Raw genomic sequence first — 26,209 nt, 5'->3', positions numbered from 1 at the left:
AGTAACCGGCCTAACTGACCAATAACTACTTTGCTCAGCCGAGTAACCGGCTTAACTGTCCAATAACTACTTTGCTCAGCCAAGTAACCGGCCTAACTGTCCAATAACTACTTTGCTGAGCCGAGTAAACTGTTCAATAACTACTCTATTTTTAATCTTTTTTATATGAAAAAACATAACAAAAAAGCACCGGTGACCAAAATGACATCTACATTTTTTTAATATTGACTATAAACGTCGTTTAGGTTATATTCCCTGATTTATATAATATATACAAACCTAAATATATACACAGGAGATTAAAAAAGGTTAAATAAGCCGACAAACAAGAGTAAAAGTAAATTTAAAGAAGATGAAGAAGTGAACCTGGATCGTATATGAAACAACGTTTTAGTAAGATAGAAACAATAAAGCCGGAAAGACATTTCAGAGGTTTTCGTATGCCAAATTTGCACGAAAAATTTTGCAAATTATTTCACCTCATTTCGAAGAGGATATCACCTTGGTGAGAGATAACCTTTCAGAATTAAGACTATGTTTCAAAAGCAACCTACATCTTTTATTTTTTTTCCTACAACCCTCTCATTAAATGTAGAAAAATTACTAATATTTAATAATTTATTAATAATCCCTTAAAAAAATTATATATCCATAAATGTTATTAAAACATAAATTTTTTAATATTTTAGCGTTTTTTCGTTGTATATTATCAAGTCAAATGCAGGTGCTTGAACACTTGTTCCGATATATTAGTAATTTACTAAAAATATATCAGGAATTGCCCTGCAATCCCGTATTTCCAAAAATTTTAAGAGATTTTTAATAAATTAGCTATGCTCATTTTTTCCCTTGTATTCTGTCTTATGTCTAGTAGATATATCTTACCTCGCGTAATATTTAACATTTCGATTTGACTGCTCGTAACGCTCATGCGAACTCTGGCGGAGTAAAAAGGTAGTATCCAACACGGCTACCATCTTGACAAAATTGATCGGACACGGAACACGTAAACAATTTTATGTGTTCCGACAGACGAAATTCAAAGCGCTCGACTTACAACAGGACTTCGCAACAATCCCTAAAATAAGCACTCCATAAATTTTCCAACGTAAAACTGGAAGTATTCTTGAAGAAAATTAACTATATAACGTATAAGGTACCAGAAAGAGAACGGTATCACAAAATATAGGTAGGTACCATAAAAAATAGCTTTTCATCCATTCTTACCAGAATACAATAATATATTGGTTATTTTTAAAAGATTTCTCCTAAGCTCATGGCGCCCTGGCCGGGCACTCCCCTGGTACTGCGGCGCCCCCCGCGCGCTCCAACAACCTGTCATGCATACTGACCTTTCGCCGGGGAATTTGATATTGACAAGATAAGCGTCCGTAATGTGATGTGTTTGATTTAATAATCAAGATATATATATTCTTATATTGTGTGTGTTTTTTAAATGATTCGGCCGTATCACAATGGTGGAGGCCTTGTTCCCGGCCGTGTTCCGTCGAATGTGGACGATAACCACGGTGACGTGCATCGTGCTTTCTTATTATAGAAATCATAATAAAGAATTATAAAATCAAAACTTAAAATATTTAAAAAAAACTGATTCCATAAATTCCATGTTCTAAATTCATTTTACACACACTTTATAATACGACCATCTATCTTATTACAAAATATATTAGAAGTATTATGTATATCTATGACCAAAGATGCACGCGGAAAAACTATTGCTAATTTATTAAGAATCTCTTCTAATTTTTCGTAATCCATTTAAATACGGGATCGCAGGCCCATAAGGAATGTATTTCTTAATATTTTTTTAGTAAAACACGAACGTATCACGATGTCGGAACAAGTGCTCATAAAAATCATAACATTTCGTTATTGTATATTATCAAGGCAAATGCAGGTACGTGAACACGTGTTCTGGCGCGTTAGGAATTTACTAAAAGTTTATCAGAAAATAGCCGGCAATCCCCTTTTTAACCGGATTACCAATAATTTGAAGAGCATAAATTAGCAATACTATTTTTTCTGGACGTCAAAAGTTTTGTGAAGACGAAGACCTTTTTGTAGATAATGTTAGGTTAAGTTAGGTTAGGCTTCAAATCGGTAAGGACCGCAAATAATAGAGAGAAAACTATACCTACTTATAAGGAGACCTACGCATAAACACTACTAAGAAAAAGCTGGAAAGGAAGCAGGATTGTGGAAAGAATTAAATAATCTTCGACGAGACTCAAAAAATAAAAATAAAACAGTCCTGCATCTGCAACAAGTCGCAAAAATATAAATCCGGTATTCTGCGCTTGAAATGTTAGTTTTTTTTTTCTTTATTCATAAAATATATTTGAATACAGTTTTTTACATGCTTTTCGACTACATGTCCGTATTAAGGTAGTCTATTTATTATATATATGTATTCCTGCGTGATTTATATTTTAATTTCAATTAACTCAAATTTGTTTGGTATTTAAGTGTCATTGGTTCAAATTGGTCAAAGTAGTTAGTTACCCATGAAAAACAGAGTTTTAAAAGAAATAATTTTATTCGTAAGGGTATTATTTTAGACATTTTTCAAGTCTGCTAACGGCGTTCATTCGCAAGGTAAACACATGTCCGTATTATAGTAGTCTATTTATTATTTATATGTATTCCTGCGTGATTTATATTTTAATTTCAATTAACTCAAATTTGTTTTGTATTTAAATGTCATTGGTTCAAATTGGTCAAAGTAGTTAGTTACCCATGAAAAACAGATTTTTAAAAGAAATAATTTTATTCGTAAGGGTATTATTTTAGACATTTTTCAAGTCTGCTAACGGTGTTCATTCGCAAGGTAAACACATGTCCGTATTATAGTAGTCTATTTATTATTTATATGTATTCCTGCGTGATTTATATTTTAATTTCAATTAACTCGAATTTGTTTTGTATTTAAGTGTCATTGGTACAGATTGGTCAAAGTAGTTAGTTACTCATGAAAAACAGATTTTTAAAAGAAATAATTTTATACGTAAGGGTATTTTTTTAGTCATATTTCAAGTCTGCTAAAGGCGTTCATTCGCAAGGTAAAAACATGATTCAAAATTGACAATATTTGTTTTTGAAAGTTAAATGCTTCAGAAATCTTACATTACAATATCCTGTAATTTCACAAGTTGTATGTATAGTATATGCATATATTTAAGTACTAGACATAAAACAAGGAGAGTCTACGGCGCGCGAGGCCGGATTAAGCCGCCCGGAGTTAATTATCAGATGTTTCGCATGGTACTAGGTACTAGGGGGTGGTGGGGTACTCTCGTCCATTTTTGGAGTAAAAGCCCATTACCTCACTTGCTAATAATATCTTCCGCTTTAGTATGCAGCGGGTGAATTAGCGGCGGGAGTCATTGTTCACGTGGCGTGTATTCCCGCGGGCGGCCGGCGAACACGGCCAAGCGGGGGCGGCCGCGAGATAGACTGGCTGACTGGCATACTGGATCACTGAACGCATGGTGGATATTGGGAATTTCGCCGAAAATGTACAATTAGGTTATACTTAATAAATGTTTACTTTAGTATCCATAAATTAATGGAAATACAAGAAAAATGAAGAAAAAAGTTATTAGCAGAGACGTCATAAACGAGTAAATAAAATACGTATATAAATATATTTATATCAAATCAAATCAAAAATTATTTATTGTAAAATAAAAATTACAAAAGGTGTAGCTTATGGGTAGACCCCATTTCTTCCAGCTAACCACATTTATTTAATTACAATTTTATATAATATTATTTGTTTTATGACCGGTCAGTGGTTGAGTGGGCATAACGCTTGGGTCTCACCCGAGCGTCGCGTGTTAGATTCCTCGGCTGGCTAAGTCCTCCATCACAACACAAGCAACATTTTCGGCTTTCTGTGGTGGTAGTAGGAGATTTTCAAACAATGTTAGGTTATTCGTAACCTGGGAATGTTTGTCTTTCTTTTTAAAAAAAAATAAATAAATAAAAAATTACAATGTTTATACAGATAAAATAACAATATACCAATGAAAAAATAAAAAAAATACAAATATATATACATATTCTTCATATATATATATATATATATGAAGAAGAGTGTATGTGGCGGTAAGCGGTGGGATTGGGTGGATTTGATTTGCATACAAATATACATTTTTATTCTGAGACCGATGAAATTTGGCACACTTGACCGTCAAAACAAGAGGTGAGAGGTGCATAATATATAGGTGAGAAGCAATAATAGGCAGTAATAATAATAATAATCTGATTGATTTGAAATGCGCCATTTTTTGTGCAAAATCACCTCAAGGGCGCTGTCCAATCCCACCCACCCATCCCTTCCCACGCCAACCCACGATAAGCTGCGAAGATTAAAGGCTTCCTAAGGGTACGTATACATTTGCGAACCGAAACGCGAACCGTGACACGAATTAAGGGAAATGAACGAATCAACTACAAGCGGCGTTTCGCATCATTTGCGGTTGCTTCGTTTCTTTCTCATAAGTTGAGTTTCAGTTCGGCAGTTCGGCTCGCGGATGTATACGTAGCAGACAAATTATTCGGGAGCACAAAATAATGTTAATTTTAAACGTTTGAAAATGTTCAATGAACTCCTTAAATGTAAAGGAAACTAAAAATTTTGCAATTTTTGTGGGTTGTGTCACTATTTTGTGAAGGTCAAATTATTGTGCATCGGTAATATATTATTATTAACAATATTTTATAGTAGTTGTAGAATAGATATACACTATAACTAAAATATTAAAAATTATAACTAAATAAAATTGACTTGACTCATGTTTATGTGTGAAACTACAAATAAACTACCTATAAATAGCTACCAGTAACAGAATATGAAGACTATATTTTATTTTCTCTTTTAAAAACCTGCATTATTTTGTAAAATTACCGTTGAAGGTTGGTGAAAAATAAACAGAAGAAGTGAAATTTTAAAAACAAGAACTCTTGATGATCTATTTTTAAATAGCATTTCGTATGGAATCGGTCCGCTAATAATAATATTCCTTATGCAGATGGCGATAAGCTTTAAATTCCCGTTTGAGTTTAAATGCCATATCACTATTTTGATTAATCTTTATAAAGAATTGGTGTACATTATGAATTCCAAAAAATATGCTTTAGATAAATTGAAGGTCTTCCTATCGTTTCGCTTGAGTAGAATACAAATAGAAAAATAAACTACTCAATAAAAAATATAAATGTAAACTACTAAAAAAATATATTTTTAATAAAATTTATGAACGCCTAAAGGAAACAACTTTTTAAAAATATAGTATTATAGCTGAGATTATATGTGACAGTTTCACTTGATTAACTTTTTTTCTTTCTTATAAAATTATTTACAAAATAAATAAAAACCAGTTTTGTGCTTGAAATCGAACGTTTCTAGACTCCGTTTGACAAGCGTTTTTAATGCCCATTACCTACAATATAAGGTATACCAAGAATATTCACAATTTTGGCTTGTAACTTTCTCTTAAAAATAGCCTCCTGTTTTGATTCATGCAAGAAACAAAAAGTGTGTTTTATTTTATTTTGCGAATTTCAAGCAGAAATATTTAAATGTTTTACGATCATTTTCTAAAGAACTTAATTTGCCATATTATACAGCAAAATCATAACCAAAATTGGTTTGTGATTTTAAATTTTAAAGCAGTTCTTAGAGGCCTGATACTTTATTTTTACTAGGCTTATAAAAAGACTTGTGAAAAAAACTTCAGAACATTTTAAAAGCCGAGGATGTGTTCTGCTCGCAGTATTTAATTAAATCATCTAAAATATATCTAGGCGAAATAGAAATATTTCTAATCAAAAACACACTATTTTGTATTACTACATAAATGCAACGCCTTAAATAAAATGTTTGCAAATAACAATTTTGTATCAAAATAGAAAAAAATGTAAAAACCACTGTCGGAGCTTTGATACATTATGTACACGGTCCCCCACCTTGTTAAAATTAACACTGAAATCAATATTAAAACTTGATGAACCATAATAAATAAATAATAATAAGTTTATTGTATGAACACGTGCCTTTTCCAGACAATGCTCTAGGATAGTCACGCGCCGGCACTCCAATAAACCAAACACAGTAGTAAGTAAGCACTTGACAATAGCGCCAACTATCATGGCCCATTCCATTTTTCAGTTTTCTTTGACGTTGTTAGGGAGAGCCAGAACAAGAAGTGCCTCTCGAATAATGATTGTTAGGATGGCTGTAGCACCGTTTACGTGGCCATTATGAACTTCAAAACATTGTACATTGTATCCCATAATACTCCTCTTTAACAGCGCTAGTAGCCCGACCCTCGGAGAATAAAGATAAACGTAACGGGTAACAAGCAAAATATTTAACGGAGGCAACCATAATTAAGAACGCAAGAAAAACAAACATAAATTTGCGGTTTATTAAACTGGCCTGCGTATTCCTACTAGACTAGATTAGATATTAACCACTAACTAAGGTTTGGTGCTCACTTTACAACTAAACATGTGTTTTGGAACATAAAGTCTATAATTTAAATAACAGTAGAGATTGTAAACTTTCTTAAGGGATTGTTGATTAAAATTGATTGATTAAAAATGCCAAAACTTAACGTGAATAATTTCGTGTGCTTGAAATATTGTGTTTATATTTTTAAATATATAGCTGAAGGTTAAGGCGATTCAATACGTAGTAATGCAAAATCATGTGTTTTTGGTTTTAAAATTTGGTCGCCTAGAAATGTTTCAGATGCTTTAATTCAACACAGCGAGTAGAATACATCTTGACCTTTGAAATAATCCAGTATTTTTTAGATAAGTCTTTTTATAAGCCCAGAAAAAAATAATGTATAATGCCTATGAAAACTGCTTTAAAGTTCAAAATCTCCTACTTACGAACCCATTTTCGGTTATGATTTTATTGTATAATGTGGAAAATTAAGTTATTTATAAAATGATCGAAAAAAAAATATTTATGCCTGAACATCCACAAAATAAAATAAAAGGCACTTTTTGGCCATGTTTTTTTCATGCATAAATCAAAACAGGCGGATGGTGTTAAGCGAGAATTTAAACCTTATCGCCATCTACGTAAGGATTGTTATTGATTGCGGCTCAATTTAAGATATTACATTCCCTTTTAGTACATATAATTTTTTTCATTAAGTATACCCCGATTCGTATTTTTATCCTTCATTTGATTTGTTCGACGTTGGAAAGATAAATAATTATACTTTTCAGTTTGTCTCAAATATTTATACATGATTTAAAGGATGAAATAAAAAAAAATCATGATTACAAATTGTTTTTCATTGGCAAAAATATGATACCTCGGGAGCGTTCCGAAATTCCATGAAATTTCACCGTAACGTTGTTGGGACTTACAGGTAAAATTCATCGAATTATTCGTAATCCGGTTAAAAACGGGATTGCAGGCCCTTAACGAATGAATTGATGTTATTCCTGATAAACTTTAAAAATCTTAATATTTTCGAATTAAGTCATTGGTATTATCACGAGGTTTCACGAATAAACACGTGTTTCGATATATTAGGAATATAATAAAACATTATCTTTACTTTTTATGGCCTGCAATCCTGTTTTTAACCTGATTACCAATAATTTGTAGGGATTCTTAATAAATTAGCAATACTCCTTTTTCTCCGTATACTCTGTACCGGCAATTTAACTACTGACGGGTAAAATAATGACCTAATGAAAAAATGTGACCATAAGAAAGTTACAAATCCTATGCCACAATTAAAAGCCAGGAAATGGACGCCAGGAAAAGTTTCACTTAAATTCGGTCTGCAAGAGCAATAAGGCGATTAATAAAAGGCCCCTCCAACTTCTAGCATCATCCACATCGCCATTGTGATTACGCCTCTCACAATTATCATCATTGAGTGCGCCTTTTCCCGGGGAAGTGTAATACAGCGCATCTTGTTACTTGTAATAACGTGGAAAAACACCGCGCGTATGCACAATTCTCTCCTAGCGCAATACAATTTCATCTCTCACACGAACCCCGCAAACTTTTCCGCGAGTAGCAGTGGCGTAAGGGGCGTGCCCGCCACACAGCGGGGAGGCAATCTAATTGTGGTTATATATATATATATATATATATATATATATATTTATATATATATATATATATATTTATATTATCACAGACGGTACGCAGGCAATGCGATACATTTCATAAAACTTTCAACACTTTCGCATAAATTGTAGATGTGTTCAACTGCATGGAATATAGTTAGAAGAAGGCTATAATAACATACCTCAGCAATAATTAGAATTACGGTTAGCATAATACTTTTTTTCTGCATGGGTTGTATATAATTATAAAAGAAAATTTTAATTTTGATTATTTTTCCAATGAAATATTATGTACGTGTTTGAAAAAGCCCATATCGGCGAATAATATATATAAATACAAGACAATTATTAACAAAATGAAATCGAATACCTACCTGAAGTGCGTTGCTATCGATATAATGAAGATATTAGGAATTTACAATATTATTACATGATTATTATTAGGAAATGGAATTATGCAAAATGCATTTAAGATAGTCAGTAAGAAGATTTAGAAATATATACATCTATTATTATACCACACAAACGATACGATAAGATTATACCACACAAACCAGGAGCACTCCTGTCCCGGAGAGACCGGTACACAGGGGTACTGTTTTGCTAGGACTTGGAATAAGGATTGCTCTTAGGATTGGAAGGAGGTTGAAGTTTAATCGGAGAACCTCAAAGAAGACACTGTATTTTTACTTACCACGGCAGTATGCACGGCAAACCTAATAAGCCACTTCCGAAGTTAGTGCACGTTAACCCGGACACCCCGTACACACCTATATTTAATATCGTTGGTTTGGAGGTAATTGACAGATCAGGTAATTTAATTTAATGTCACTCATTTATAGTTTATGTTAAACAATTTGCTACCTGTATGTTTTATTGTAATTCTTCAAATAACATGTACTGCATTACATGTAAAAGAATTCGGGGCGTTTAATAAAAATAAATAAATTAGTATCGCTCAGTTACACAGTATTCCAAGTTGTCCATTGACAATAGAAAGCCGCATTTGAAATACCTACTAGTATAATAGGAATTGAAAAAGAGATGTAGTAATTCAAACGTGTAACAAACAAATACAAAAATACGCTAGGTAAATCTAGATTTTTCTTGTTGTAACTCTGCCAGCCTTCTGGAAAAGATATAAAGTGGAAGGTAACAAAAGATAAGCATCGGTGTATCGGGCAGATCATATAACAATGAAAATTATACCAATATTCCCTAAACGCAAGCCGCATAGAATGATACGAATTGAATTGAAACAAGGTAAATAACCGGGGGGCACAGGGCAGGGCGCAATACGCCACTGCGACCGCGGGGTCGGGCAACCGCGCGGAGGCGGACCCCGGCCCGTAATGAATACAACCGGTGCCGGTGTGTGCGGGGGTCGTATTAATATTGGGGAATAAACAAGCACTTCATTAGTCCCCGCGGTCATATTTTCAACTCGGAAAGATATAGATGGATAAATATTGGCCACCCCACCTCGAGGGGAAGGTACGTGGGTACGCGCCTACCTAACTAATTGGCTAAATGAGAGCATTTACATACGAGCCCCGTTCGGTGGGTGTTTTTCGGGTTAATTTACTTTCGGCGTTTTCAGTCGCTCCCTGACGGGGAAACTCGTATTGGCTACAAGGGATTAGGCCCCGAAATCGTTAATGGTACTATACATTTGCAAACCGAAACGCGAACCGAGCCACGAATTACGAGAAAGCAACGAAGCAACTGTAAGCGGCGTTTCGCGCCATTTGCAAGTGCTTCGTTCCTTTTCCATAAGTTGAGGTTCAGTTCGGCAGTTCGGCTCGCGTTTGTATACATAACATAATATGGCGCGCAATATGTGAACTCATGATAGACGTGTGAAAACCGTGAACAGTGGGAAATGAAAACTGAACATTTGATTTTGAGGTTGTGAATTCTAGTGCATCTGAAAACAGGGGGCATTTTTAATGTGGAAATAACATTAATGTATTGTACATCTTTCTTCGTGCATAACTTACGTCTCATTTTACCACAAAAAATATTTAATTTATGTATTCTTCGGGCGTCCCCGACTCTTTCTAACGTCCACTACTGTACACCATATTGTTTCTCACCATATAAAAACTACATTATATCGATTTTAAATTGACTACGAATGATACGGAATGAGTCCAGTGCAGAGATAATGCGTTAAGTCTTCCTCGGGTGTCGCCGACTTTTTCTACTATTCGCCATCGTAAAGCATATTGTTAGTATTAATATATCATTAAGATATCATATCTTCTTCTACTAATACTAACACTCTTTGAAAGTGTCAGCGAAATCAGTCCAATGGTTTTTGAGTCTATACGGGACTAACAAAGAACCATTCATTTAAATATATAAACTAACAAAGACGTTATACACGGGACTAACAAAGAACCATTTATTTATATATATAAATGAATGGTTCTTTGTTCGTCCCGTATAGACTCAAAAACTACTAGACTGATTTCGCTGACATTTATAAACATACATAAATTCATGTACTTAGAAAAAAGTGAAGATATGTTAATCAATAGATAATCTCATTATAAAAAAATATAAAAAAATAAAATGTACATTATTGTCAAAACACTGATACATTATTTTTTAAAGTCCATAGAATACAAAAACACATATTTATCACCTCTGAACACAATTGTCTTTTCTGTATTAATCTATACATTATTTATCAATGCCATCGATTATTTTCTAATCACCCATCTATATTATAAACTTATAAACTACCCTTCCCATTTTTTCTACCTTACAACTCCTGTGGTGATCTGTCTTTTTATTGCTACTATCTGGCTGTTATTTACTTTACCGGTTTTGTTTTATATTAAGTGCTAAATTATGATATGAACTAAACTTGTCAATTTGACTGGCCTAAAACAGGATCCATTCCTAGTTGGCTAGTCAAAGTTTCCGCATGTTTTATTTTATGATTTTAATGTGAAATAAATTTATTATTATTATTATTAAAAAAAAGAAGCTACAAAACAGAGATGAAAAGCTAAGGTTAATTGGTACGATCCGATATTTTATGCAAGCCTAAAACCAAAATAAAAAGTATAAATCGATCTAACAATGAAAAATAACTGTCTATTATTTGTATTTACACCAAACACCGTGATAGTGTGATTTATAATATATATAATTTTAAAGAGCGCACGTTTTAATGTATTTGTGCACACCGATAGAGGATCAAGCTGGTTATAAATCTATCTATTCAGTGTTCTAAATAATTTGGCAACCCCCGCAGCCCCTCTTACCCCGCACCAATCCTACGATAAAGTACACCACTACACAAGCAATAATCTTTTAAAAATAATTCTACTGTACTAACCTATTGCATTAAATGTGTATAACGTATAATTATGTAGTCGGTTATAAACATTCTTCACGGAGTTGTACGATTCTGCCGGCGCATAGCGTCTTCATTATTTATTACATTATAATGAAGGGAATACGATAGGGAAAATTAGAGGGAAATCCTAAGGACAAATAATATCGCAGAGTGCCTGGAGGGATTCAGGAGCACAGATCCCCAAGTAGCGAAAAGCCCGAAAAGCAAACACGATTCTAAGTAAAAACGGAAATCTTAAAAAGGTTGTCGCATTGTTGTGAAGATATTAACGGTTTTGATCTTTCTTCTCGGGAAATTTTCTCCCGTTTAATTCTCAGTCTAAATCGACAAATTCCGGATGTTTTCCGAGTAATAAAAGACATCCAAGTGAGCCCTTACGGCCGGTACAATGAAGCGCATACACGGTGTATAATACGCCGTATAATCCCGCGCCGCCATAAAACACACGCCTCACTAACAGGGTTCATCAAAATTCAACGCGCCATTAGAGTTTTTAACGCGAACAATACCGATACTTCACATGATAAATAATTACTGGAATTGCATACAAAATTTTAACAGTAAAAACATTGTAAAAAGTCGTAAATCAAAAGACAGAGAGTGCGCCGGGCGCGCTAAGTGAGCGACCATTATTTTTGCATGCCACATGCACCCTCGAGTGGAAAGTGCATTCATTGCGCGCACTGGGCGCCCGGTCAGCTGGGGCGGCCCGATAGGACACAACCTAACCCTAATCTAATCACATTTATCCATTTGCGAGATATATACTTAAAAACTTACAAGAATTTAAAAAAATATTTAATACGACTGAGGAAGAAATGAATTTTATAACCTGAAGTTTTGAAAAAATCATTGATGGGTTATTAATATAAGGTAAGCATGCGAATGAATTACCGAAATCGGGTATTGATGAAATACGTAGGCATGTTTCTTGAAACCCTCACAGCGAGAAGGAGTACCTACCGTGGTGTTTAGTATAAGGTTAGCATGCGAATGAATTACCGAAATCGAGTATTGATGAAATACGTAGTCATGTTTCTTGAAACCCTCACAGCGAGAAGGAGTACGTACTGAGGTTTTTAGTATAAGATTAGCATGCGAATGAATTACCGAAATCGGGTATTGATGAAATACGTAGGCATGTTTCTTGAAACCCTCACAGCGAGAAGGAGTACGTACTGAGGTTTTTTTTCTGTCAGAATGACGTATCTATGTGTTATTGTTGTATGATTAACAAGCTCCCCGTCGTTGCACTGGCTATATATAGAGTTTTAGAAATCAGACGTAGACAGTCATTTTCCTCTAATTTTGGATTTTAAATATGCAAATTTTCATCAAGAAGCAAAAAAAATCTGATTTAAGGGGTGGGGTGGTTTTTCTCGTGTAGAAAGCGACATTCGTTTTGGTTTTGTGAGCAAAATTTCATCAATCTTGGAATAAAACTGTAGATGTGTATGTTATTCTTATTGTGTTATTGGTAAGATTCGAGAAATAATATTATTTATTATTTATTTATTATTTTTATTTACGCCCTAATGGGCTTTTACATGAAAATATACATTTACATTGATTACAATAATTGAACATAAGAAGATAAATGGAGTTAATTGTAAGAAAGCAACACATATAATAAAATTTTGTGCAAATTAGCAAAACACTAATAAGATGGATTCAATATAAAATATACCCAAGCATGAAATAGTAAGTAAAAGAAAGTTCAACATAAAAAGTAAGTAAGTGGGTGTGTTTAAACACAGTATTAATTGTGAGTTTAACAAATCGATAAACCAATATAAATTAGAGTGTAACTTACTCGTGAGGTAAAGAACATTATAACAGAGATTTAAAAAAAAAAAAAAAAAAATAACAAAATAAGAGTTGCACCTGTAAAAAGCAAAAACTAATAGAATTTAGCAATATCGACATGAATAAGAAATAATAAGATCTGAGATGGAACATAGTGTTATGTATAAAAAGTAGTTAGTAGGTATATGCATACAATTATAAGTGTATAGTAGAGCAAATAAAAAACAAACAAATATGGATATAATTTACTTGAAAGGTTTCGAATGGGAGAAGATGTAATAAAATTATTAAAGCTATAAAAGTTAATTATTAGCCGATAGAATCGAAATAAGTTGCCTTTTAAAGCTCACAAAATTGTCAAAACCAAACATATCTATAAGTTCACAGTATTTATTCGCAAGGTTGTGAATTCTAGGAATTGGTGAAAAAATAGAATAATTAGTGTTGAGGTTCTTGTTAAATTTAAAAGTATCTTTACTGCGAGTTTGCCTAGCAGGAACATTAATGCAAATAAGTTCCAACAAATTAGGGCTGTCAATTAAAGATTTAATAATTTTGAATAAAAATAGCAAATCAATTAACACTCTTCTATCAGATAATTTAAGAAGTTTAGTTTCAGCAAGCAAGTTATTGTAATTTATAAATTCGATTGGAATTTTCATTTTAAAATTAATGTACCGAAGGAATTTATTTTGTACCTTTTCTAATGATTGAGAATGGACCTTGTAGTACGGTGACCATACGGTGGAATTGTATTCTAATTTGCTTCGTACTAACGAGCAATACAGATGTTTTAATGTTGACATACTTTTAAAATTTGCTCCCATTCTCAAAATAAAACCTAGTATTCTCATCGCATCGCTTGTTATTTCATCGATGTGTTCGTTAAACTGTAGACTCTCGTGGAATATAACACCAAGATCACGAATCTGTGATACACGAAGAAGATTAGCACCATTCATAAAATAGGAAAAATTAAGTGGATTTTTGCCTTTGTAAAAACTGATAATCTGGCATTTACCTAAATTTAGTTGCAAATCATTGACAGAACACCACGCACATAGTTTATTAAGGTTCAACTGCAAAATTGCGCGATCGTCATCGTCTTTGATTATTCTGTATATCTTCAGATCGTCGGCAAATAACAGGACTTTAACATTAGTAAAAATATTAACAATATCATTGATAAACAAACAAAATAATATTGGGCCCAAGTGAGATCCCTGTGGTACTCCGCTCGAGGCAGCAAATGTATAAGAAGTAAACGAATCTATCTTGACTGCTAAGTACCTTCCTAATAGATAACTCTTAAACCATTCCAACATGCTCCCTCTTATTCCCAACAATTTTAGTTTACGTAATAATATTTTGTGGTTTACTTTATCAAATGCCTTACTGAAGTCAGTATATATGGAATCAGTTTGATGTGATGCATTAAGGGCATTAACAATATCATTCGTGTACAATATCAAATTGGTAAGAGTAGATCTACCTTTAATGAATCCATGTTGAAGGGGAGAGATGGTTCGATTGATTCGGGATATCAACTTATCTAGTACTAGGCTTTCAAAAAGTTTGGGTAAAGTAGACATTATACATATTGGCCTATAATTTGTTACTTCGCTCTTATTACCTTTTTTGAAAATGGGCGTTAAAAGACTAAACTTCCAAAGGTCCGGGAATACACCTAATGAGAGTGACTTTGTAAATAACTTATGAATAGGATATGACAATGTATGCATACAATTTACTAAAAACCTGGGCGGAACATTATCAGGTCCTGCGGATTTTCGGGAATCAAGACTCTTCAGCTTAGATATAATATCGTCTATGGTTACATTACAGTCAGATATATCAAGAGTTTCAACCAAATCAAAGCACGAAATATTGCTGTCTTCACTTGCATTAATGTAAACGCCGCTAAAAAAATCAGCAAAAAGATTAACAGTTTCCTGAAGATTTTGGGATAATTTAGAATCGAATGACACACTACTAGGTATGTAAGTACCATTTTCTTTTTGGGATTTAACATATTTCCAAAAGAAATTTGAGTCGTCCATGATAGAGCCTTCGACATCACTAATGTAATTTTTGTAACATTTTGCGGAGAGCTTATTGCACTCTGCCCTCAATTTTTGAAACGCAGTATAATCGATGGCCAGGCGACTTTGTTTGAATCTCTTATGAGATAATTTTTTGAGGTAAATTAAGTCTATCAGGTCTTTTGAGAACCATTTTGGGTATAGAGTTTCTCTGTAAGTCGTTAAAGGAACAAATTGTTCAATTGCAGAATTAACGATGAAGTAAAATTTTTTAAGGTGTACATTAATATCATCGTCGCTATCAAAGAATGACCAGTCAGTCTGTTTAAGGAAATTTGAAATTTTAACATAGTCAGCTTTTTTGAAATTTCGAGTTTCTACTACCTTTTTTACGATAGGAATTGGTTTAAGATTGGACATGCATATTTCTAGTGGTGGATGGTAAACATCGACAGGTAATAGAATTTCGGTACTTCTCACAACACAGATGTCAGACACATTTGACAGTGCCAAATCCAACGTACGACCTCCTATATTAAGAACATTATTACACTGTGTTATAAGATATTGCCAGCATGATTATTACTCAATGTACGATCCACCAAAGCTGATGCGCCCTTTCGCCACCCCTTTGGCTTTGAACTTTTGAGAGCTTTGTCGGCGGTCGGACCGCGCCGCGCCGTCCCGCTCGGTATTAAAAAGCCAAAACAATGTCAAACTTCGAGTGGTTCACCCACCATCAGCGGCGGGGGCCCACAGCACGTGACAAGGGGGTAGGAGTAGGTATGATACTACCGCCGAGAGCTCCGTTGAACCCTCTCTACATTACGCGCAACGTTTATGAGAAAGAGGGAGATGTTACGACGGAGTACGCATGTAAATAGGTATGGTCCTGTCCCTTTCTGTTACATGCGTTTTTCATTAGAAAGAGTGAGAGGTCACAATGGAACTATCAACGGTACGCCCGATAGGTAGGTGGGTAAAAAAACAACAATGAGCTCATGCCTCATCCGAAACACTGCCTCAATTTCAACGGGGGATGGTGGTAGTCGCGTTATTTGTGGACGCTGAAATTAATAAGGCACCCTTGATGTTTCGAATATTGGCGTGCGAAAGTTTTGGAATTGAGTGCCACTTCTTTAACATGACCAATTTTAGCGTTGGGTCGGATTAAACTCGAGACATCTTTTAAATTTAATAAATCAATTTAATAAATCTTCATATTCCGTCTAGATCAACCCGACAATCTGATTTATTTTATCTACCCTTGTGTAGAACAAACATTCGAAAAAATTCCCCAATTCCTCGTATATGTGCACAATATAATACAAAATTTTACAGCATTGACATTTTTGGTAATTACCTAAAGAAATATCGATATGAAGTAATGTGTACGATCGATTATTAATATGAGAGTATGGAATGTATCGGCAGCATCTCCTATCCTCTTCCTCTCCCCTTCCTTTAACACCAAATTAATTTTAAGATAATAAAACTTCATTTCTAATGCACTTTAACATAAGAAACTTCTGTGGCTTGACTTCAGTTAACTTGTATATTTATCTCTTATATTATATAAAAGCTGTTTGTTTCTTACAAAATAAATAAATAAACAAATAAATATAGATGGAAAAAAAACAATCGTAAAGTTTAAACGTTGGAAAATATTTATATTGTAAAAGACGATTTTTTAATAGATGAAAACTATCGTTGATTTTTTTTAAAAATAATAACATGAAACGTATAGCATTCTCTACTAGTTTAACTCGTAGTAAAACGGGATACTGTTGAATCTACATCACACAGAGAACACAAAAAGGTTTTTTTTCGGCAACAATAGGGTTAAAAAAAAAACTTTTGGAACGGGGTCAGTGCTTTGAAGCATTTTTAAATACATCCAACAGCTGATATTAACCCATAGATATTTTTTTTACAAGTTTGACCTTAAAATTCCATTTTCGGAATCGATTTACTCTAACACGAAAGCTCAAATCAAAAAGTTATGACATGACAAACAAACGATAGTAGATTAACCAGTTTCTGTCTCGTACCACTATTTTCCGAGCACCATGTAATCAAAAACATCAATAATTACGTGGTTGATAAAAACGAGATTAGGTAGGTTTCTTTTGAATCGGGAGAATCAGAGTTCTATGCTTGGTCCAACTGAAATCTTTCTCATCTGCATATTTTCTAATACATATTGTTTGCATATTGTTCCAATAATGCAGCGTTAAGAATAAAAAACTATATATGGCACGGGGCGCCTGGCAGATATATTGTTTTTATTTTTATTAAAGTAAGTTAAAATGTAAGGAAACGAGCAATAATTTAAATATATCTTTTGTGTCCCGGGGTATGCTTGATTTTATTAGTATGAGTTTATTGTTGTTGAATTTTACTACGCATTTTCTTACAATATTGCCAGCTCCGTCTTTAAACAATTTACAACCTTCTAATATTACCTACCTAAAAATTAACATGTATTTTTATTTTTATTTTTTTTGTTTTTAATGAGTTTTTATTATTCACAATGTACATTTGTTACGTATAAATTTGTTACGTATAAATATAATTTTTTTTTTTTTTTAAATAGCTAGTTAATGACACGGACGTGTCGAAACCGGTCGCTAATTTTATATAAAAAAAATTATACGTAACAAATGTACATTGTGAATAATAAAAACTCATTAAAAACAAAAAAATGTCTAGAAATTGTTACATAGTGAATGCCAAAGAAATACAAAAAATGTATTTTTATTCCTATTTTTTTAGGTTATCTAAGTTTAATAACTATTATATTATTTGAGTTATATATATATATTTTTTTATTTGTAATTATCTTTATAATTTTCTTAATTATATTATTTAAATTTATAATCTAGGTTTATAACTATTATGTACCTAAATTAACGACATTTTACACCTTATAAAACGTAATAACGTCACTTCCAATTCAAACACGAGAAATAATTTCTCAATTGAGTTGGGCATTTTCAAAAAAAATATCGTTTTTCCGCAATCGGCCTCGAAATATCTACATTTGTAAATTATTTTAATATGTTTATATATTCAATTTAAAAAATCTTAAAATATATTAAAAATTAAAAAGTCATCAACATTGATTCGTTTCCATTTTCAGTGAGAATAGAAGCAAATATAGCGCACAGAGTTATGGCGGCCGGGCGGTCAGAGAGCCGAGGAGTCAATAGGCTGGCCGAATGAAGCATGTCCGTCGTCCCGTCTTGCCAAAAGAAAGAACAAAAGTTATAAATTAATTTTCAATAATATATTGTAAATGAATGAATTTATTCAGCTAGTGAAACAGTATCACCCAGATAAATTTAGTCAATAAATCAATAAATAACCAACAATCGCCATTTCCACCATTCCGCCATGCATATTCATGTCCAATTATGGAAGTGGACAAAAGAGCAAATTAGCAACCTGTCCACTGGCGAGGCTGATTAATATCGCCCGCGGAGCAATGAGGACACTTCAATTGAACGCTGTCAATTATCATCTACACAGGAAAACATCAATGCTACTGTATTATTCTACTTTTAAACTTTATTTTACATAGGTATATTATTACGGGTGTAAACAACATGTGTAAAAGGGACCAATAGTTTGTCAGTTTCTGCAAAGTACTGATTTTCGTCAATAGTGTCCACGAAATATAAAAAAAGGAAAATGATTAATACTTTGATAATAATAATAATAAAGTATTTATTATGTTTACATAATGCACTTGCATAATTTGGATTGATTAGATGATCATTTGTGGAAAAGTGTGTGGAAGGGTTTAGTTTTTGCTGTGGGGAAGATTTAACCCGGACATAAAGTCGGAAGAAATATTTAAAAAATATATAGATGTATATTGAGGGATCGGTAGGATTTATAGGTCCAGTTAGGAGTTCTACCGAGCCGAACACTCTCGATGTGAAAATATTTGGAGTCGGTGATTTTTTTCCCATTTAATCTCTGGTGAGTTGACGTGTTGTTCTTGTATTGTTTTGTATTTATTATGCTTATATAATGCACTAGCATAATGTGATTTGTGGAAAAGTGTGTGGAAGGGTTTAGTTTTTCCTGTGGGGAAGATTTAACCCGGACATAAAGTCGGAAAAAATAAATATTTAAATACAAGGGTGAGATTTCATATTATAGGGTGCTGAATTTTATGATGGTTAAGCGTAAGTATTTATAATAAATGAAATGAAAATACTTGGTTTTAAGTCACTTTATTGCTGAATTTTATTGTCTACCGGTTACGGTACCTCCGTACCCGTACCATCATTTTTTTTTTTTTTTTATTGTACAACAGAACATTCGTTCCAGTTACAGTACAATTTTACAAACATCATGACAGTTATAGAAATTATGATTTATGAATTATGGTAGACAATAAAATTTATCAATAAAGCGACTTAATTCCAAGTATTTTCATTTAATTTATATAAAATGTGAAGTCACAATATGTTTGCTTCATTTAAAAAAAAGTAAGCATTTATCATTATTTATTGATAACTACTTCATATTATCCATACTGCTAAATTTTCCCATTTTATTAAGATCCCAGTGAGGATATCATTATATATATTTGTTACAAAAAAAAGATAATAAACACTTATCTTTATTATGATTATATTTTTACACGCAAGAATGTCAACTGTTCCCAACCATCTGGAGCCAGTGAGACTATGGCATCCCCAATTGGGGCATGTTATGAAACTGAAGGTAATGGGGAGGGGAAGTAGTTGGGGAGAGTAAGGTGGGGAAGTACCTGGCTATTCTGATCTGGTTAACAAACACGGCTTAAGCCATTTCAAGCCGTTTTAATTCGAAATGGTGGTCTTACGCCAGAGCGATACTGAGAATATCTTCCACTCTGGAATGTGCTGCAAATATACTATTTATTATTTTTAATCAATAACTTGTGAAATAACTGAAATTAATACAAATAAAATTTACATGCGGTATTTGAACTCGCGATCTCTAGATTGGTAGTCGAGAGTCATACCCTTTTGAAAGGGGTGTTTTATAAAACTATCATTATGATTATGAGATACACGGAAACGAAACGGGAAATGGAAAATGTGATCTACCGGATCATTGGATTATAGTGATATTTCAGTAGAAATTAACGAAATAAAAACAATTTCATAAATTTTAATAAACCAAAAAGAACGACGGAAACAAAACATGTTCATTTATTAACTTATCAAATGGTGTAGCTATTTCGACACGTATGAGCCGCTTCCAACAAGCAAATAAATAATTAACAATCGAAAGAGCAAACTAACGTGTATGAAATCAAATATAATTTTAACGGGGTATTCGGGCCTTCCATTAATTTATTTGTTTATCTTACTTATTAGTTAAAAAATATCTTAACTTGAACATTTCTCCTTAGAGCTGCGAAGAAGTGACACCCAGTAATATGTGACGTACCTACCACCGTGAAATCGTTGATTATTAGCATCTCCTTTTTTCCAATGCTTACTCCGTAATTTAACACCCATCTACCGACAAATGAGCTTTAGGCGCGAAAATATTCTACGTACTAACCTTATAAACATATGTTTTAAAATTAAAGATTCTACCTATCCAAGGTACATTTTTACCCAGTGGCGACTGGCGAGTCTCCTAAAGACAGTGTAGATGTGCAGAAGTCACAAACAAAAGCAGTCCCACAACAAAAGTGCGGCCAAAGTGCATGACGGGGGCGTTCGCTAACGATTTGACAAGCCTTGTCATTTGTCGTATGCACATACAGCGCCGACATATGCAGAGGAAGTCCCATCCACGGCATACTCCCCTGCTTGTATGTGTGGACACGACGCCATACTCTTGTAATCCTGTAAACATATCATTTTTAATATGAGAGCGTTTGTTCACCGGATCTGTCGCCGTCCGCGAGCGCTTTGATGGGAAACGCGCGGCGCTTTTTCCAATGCTCTTTGTCGGTTTTCCTGTTCAACTCTCATTTTTCTGTGCGCCGGGAGGGGGAGTAAGAGGTGGGGGGTTCTTGTTAGCGGCGGATTGTTTAATTCCACAACACGGCTGTTTCAAATTCAAAAGTTCTTCAGCGTTGCGACGAGTGGATGATTTTTTGTATCATTTTTTAGTAACGAACTAACTCATTTCTCCAAAGGAGAGACGCCACAGAACTGCTTTGGCCTAGTCTCCTAGCTTCAATTACATTCCGCTTGACCGTTCCAAGTGTTCATTGTTCGTTCTTGATTTCTTCTTCCATTCACATGAGTGTAATAAATTATATGTTTTCTTGATATTCTTATAAAAATAATCTAAGCCTCCCTTTTTTAATCTTTTTCTTGCGCTTATATCAGCCTGGGTATATATTTCAATTTCTCAATCGTAGTATAGTCATAGGGAGGTACATGGTTTTACAATACACACCCCTGAGAGAACGAATCTCTTTGCAACACTGTGAAAAATTTAAATTGCTAATTTATTAAGAATCTTTTGAAATTATTCGAAATCCGATTAACAATGGGATTGTAGGCACTTAACGAATGAATTGATAGGTTTCCTATTAAACTTTCAGTAAAAGAGGAATGTATTAAAACGATGTCGGAACACGTGTTCATAAAAATCATAATATTTTCAAATTTCGCCATTATAAATTATCGAGGCAAATGCGGGTGTATGTATACGTGTTCCGATATATGAGGAATTAACTAAAAGAAAACTTTGAAGGTACGAGTACCGATATAAGAGGAATTAACTAACAGAAGACTTTGAAGAGATTTTAAATATATTAGCAATACTCATTTTTCTCCGTGCATGCAGTTCACGTTGTCATACAATACTATCATACATCAGGTTTGGAACGAGAACCTACACACAATTCAAACATTATTATTTTATATAACTGTAAGACAAAATATTGTAAATGGAACTTAACTGGTTTGTTTTATACTCAACATCTAAAATGCAATATTAATTCAAACATAATAACTGTATGTTTCCTAAATATACAAAAAAAAATCACACAAAATTTAAAATAGGTTTGGGTGCTACCAAGAACGAATATTTATTGAAAATAATTATAATAATAACAGAATCCTACATATGTACACATACACATATAGATGATGCAGATTTTTTTTTTTTTTTTGTAATTATTTTTTATTTTTAATAATATGCTTACATGGTACATAATTCATTTTACATCTTGGGTCTTTTTACTACTCTTCCATTGAAAGCATTTGCTTGTGTATGGAGGGGGAGTGTACATAAATGTTGTTGTTAGTTAGTATTTAAATAATTCATTGTACATAAATGTATGTTTGCTGTAGTATTTTTTTGATAGTAGTGAAGGATAATATATAAATATATTTTTTTTTTTTAAAAGAAAGGAAGTTATGGAAAACTAAGGATATTTGTGAGATTAATTAAGTGACAGTAGTTTTTTTTTCAGAATATTTAATATTAGTGTCTCTTGATAGAGAGCAGTATTCGGGTTTTATCATTAATGCTTCTGATTTCTTCTGGTAGACGATTGAAAAAAGTTCTTCCTTGGTAAGTATAATGATGTTGTGCAAAAGACGTATTTAGTTTTTAGCATAGAAAAACATGTCTAAGTCGCGTTCAGTTTTTTTTTTAAGATGTTTCAATTGTTCCTATTAAATATTTATTTATTTATTCATTTTCGGGAAATCGACAGTTTACATTTAATCAGTTTGTACATAAGTATTATCTAGTAAAATAAAACCAATTATTGATTTCCTCCTTGTGACTTTAACTGAGATAGCATAGTATGGAATAAGTTATTTCAATTTGTGAGAAAGGAATATGAATTAAAAACTGTATACAAAAAAAAAGATTGTATAATACGAAAAATTTAAAAAATATATATTTATAGCCATGGAGAGAGGTTGTAGATATAAATCAAATCATAATAGAGATGTAAACAATAGACATAAACATTATTCACAAACCATCAGAGAAATATTATTTTATGGACATCTTGTATTTGGTAAGTTCGCAACTGAACATATCAACCTTAGATAATATGGTATTGTAATTATTGCATATATATATACTTACAATAATGGCATTTATAAAGCTCAGTTTAGTGTCATTTTACTTCAAGTGCGCTTAACTACAACAAACTTAAAAACGGTAATTTAGTATTAGTGGTCATGTTTTTAAAATTATTCCTACAGTGTGCCTTACTCGATACATATATAATATTATAACACTAAATATACTGTTTATGCAAAGCGATGACAAAACTTAGAATAACAATAACAGTAGGACAGGACAAAACAAGAATATTAAAACTAAAAACATTATAACAGGAGGCAGTTTGTGCTCAGAAATGAGAATCTTCTGAGCAGACATTTTAAAAGGTACAAGGAGGCAACCGAAACCAAACAATTACCGGAAGTTTTAGAATACGAGTTATTATAAAATATCGAAAAGAAGTTAAGATTTATGAACGGTAAGATTTTTAAAATAATTTTGTTTTTAAAGCCCGTTTAAACTCAGCCAAATTCTGGAGATTGGTAACTATTGTATAATGTTATTCTGTTTTCCTTATAATTAGTGTAACTCGCTCGCCAAGCACAAGAACCAGTTTCTTCTTCGGTGAGATTGCGATTATAAATATATTTTGTACCGATATGAAATTTATATAAAACCATCGTACACACTTATATCTATATTAAATAAAAAATAAATTAAAATTAAAAATATTAATATTATCACGTGACACCTATTTTTCATCCATTCGCTCTACATCCCCAAACCATATATCATCCCTTTCTTAATATATATTAATATTATTTTTTAAATCAATAATCAAGTTTAAAGAAGGGTTACAGAGGTCTCCCGTCGAAGCAATAAAATGCACAGTCGCAGTTAGTACCCAGTACCCTCCCCCTTTCCAAAGTAAGTAATGAGAGGCGACAAAATAACAATGTCCTTGTTGTTGGTCACGTGGCCGGCCTAGGCGACACCACCCCGCCCGCAGTGATCCCATGTTGACAGTAAACTGCTTTGGGGACACCCAAATTATTTAGAATTGCAATACATAATATATTGTACGGAGTTGAAAGGATGCTGGGATCCCTTGGCTACTTAAAAAAAGGAAAGGTTTGGTTCATAGTAGCAATGATATTCCATTATCAAGAATAACTGCATGTAATATATATATTCATAATTGTAGGGATAGAAAGACGCAAAGTTGATTAACGTCGTGTAGAGTGAGACGAATATAAAAGGCTAGACTTCATATAGAGTAGTGCGATCTCACCTAGCCTCTTTCTATACCAGACCATCATCCAAGTTACATACCAGTTCGCAATAATAGCACCTGCTCCTTAAGACATTAATATTAGGGTGCAATAATTGAAGAACTGTTAATAAACCAAGTTATCTACTTCACACTAAATACTAAATAATAATAATGAAGAGACGGCTAACAAGAACAGCATACGCAGAAATTAAAAGGCTATAGTAAATATATAGATTTCAAAGGGCTTAAATAAATTTATTGGAAAGACTTTACAGGTTCAGGTTCCGCACCGGTGCGGTGGGGAAACACAGTTGACATTTGTGACATGGAACGGATCTTTTCTGCGATACGTTCTTGTGTTTGATCCCTCCTACCTCCGTGTTTTCTCCCTAAACTGGTTCTCTTCTAGACCTTCTTATTTTCCTCAAAAAGACCCTACACACAGCATACCCAAAGATGAAATAGGCCAAGGGGAAATATTTGTCCTTAGGGTTTCCTGTGTGGAGACAATGTAAAAAAATATCAAAATATGCTACTCTTTTGAGGTGTGCACCTTTGTGGGTGTGCACCAATACAGGCACACACTATTATTAATTCTTACCTAGTAGATACTTCTTGACAATTTAAGGCATATCGCTGATAGCATCGCTGATTCATAGAATGAGAATAGTAGAAGTAATAGAATGAGAGGTTAGGTTAGGTTAGGTTAGAACCTTTCAACAGCGGCTGTAGGCGGGATCATATAGGTATTGCAATTTACGTAAATCGAGTAGCTGGTGAAAAACCCTTCTATAGAATGAAGATGGCCACCACAATCCATTTTTTATTATTTTATATGCCTTGAAATGGTTGTTGATAAACGAGAAGAAACGAAGATTGCCCACGCGATGATGTGATCAGTTCGAGAAAACGCAAAATTTGCTTCAAAATATACTTTAAACACGTGCTGGCGATACAAAGGTAAGTTGAAAATCAGATCCCTCACGGACACCCCGATCAACAATACCGGATACGAGAAACATCAAAGGAAATAACGTAGCTATGACGTGGTGTACCTATTAATAAATGTGTCGGTACATTAAATATACTCTGCGCGTTAAGGATTCCGTAAGTGTGAAACTCTAATAATAATAATTGGCCTAATAGGCACGATTGCAGCGGCAGACAATGGTTTACCGCATACATTACCAAATCTATTTGTCACGACCATCATGACTTGCCCACCGGGCTGACCGAAACTGGGATCATTTGGTCGTCTAACAGTCGCGTGCCGCACGGCGCAGCTCGGAAAAGGGCTCACGATTATCTGCGTGCGCACAATCGTGGAAACACAATAAACTCGTTATTAAGACATTATAATTATATTTTGTTTTAATTTCAGGGAGCTGGCTACCGGCCAGGTTCGGGCTCTCTGCCGTGTCAAATTGATGCAGTCACGGGTGTCTCGGAAGAAAGGCAATGAAGGAAAAACAGGGAAATTATTATGTACTGGGTGCAGCAAAACAGACAGTGCCATTTTAAAGGGCCTTACAGAATTAGGGATGTTATTCGGTACATCATGCCGTTTTATGCATCAAGTTCTGAAGATGA

General features: G+C 33.5%; 1 protein-coding gene across 1 annotated transcript in view; it reads right to left on the bottom strand.

The window, feature by feature from the left end:
* Positions 1-26,209, bottom strand: part of sowah (ankyrin repeat domain family member sosondowah) — a 79,346-nt gene that overhangs the window by 41,516 nt on the left and 11,621 nt on the right. The window lies entirely within an intron of this gene.

This window comes from Hesperophylax consimilis, chromosome 23, assembly GCF_061612785.1.
Source record: "Hesperophylax consimilis isolate HC1 chromosome 23, BYU_Hcon_1.0, whole genome shotgun sequence".
NCBI classification, from domain to species: domain Eukaryota; kingdom Metazoa; phylum Arthropoda; class Insecta; order Trichoptera; family Limnephilidae; genus Hesperophylax; species Hesperophylax consimilis.
This window is presented reverse-complemented; position numbering and strand designations above follow the sequence as displayed.